Below are 355 nucleotides of genomic sequence, written 5' to 3' on the forward strand. Positions count from 1 at the left end.
GAGATTGGTGCAGGGGGTTCTGGGCCTCGCACCCCTAGCTGCTGACAGGCAAAACTCGTGCCAAGACTGTGTCTGTCCTGGGGCAGTTGATTGTATTGATTCTTTCCTCTCCTTAGCCTGGTTTTGTAGGTGCTAATTGATGCTCGTTAAGTCGTGATGTAGTAGCTAGGTCCTGTGTATTGAGCTGGTCCCTGAGTGAATCATGATTGATTGGTAACTGGGAACCCAGCAGCTCAGCAGCCAGGCCTGCAGTGGTGTCTCCCCTCCCGCCCCAAGACAGACACAGTCAGTCCCACAAGCACTCATGGCACCAGTTTTGCTTGTCCGCAGCTTGCTGGGCAGTTCTTCCCAAACC

This window comes from Gavialis gangeticus, unplaced genomic scaffold (genome assembly GCF_001723915.1).
Source record: "Gavialis gangeticus isolate Ggan-Ray unplaced genomic scaffold, GavGan_comp1, whole genome shotgun sequence".
In the NCBI taxonomy this organism is placed as follows: domain Eukaryota; kingdom Metazoa; phylum Chordata; order Crocodylia; family Gavialidae; genus Gavialis; species Gavialis gangeticus.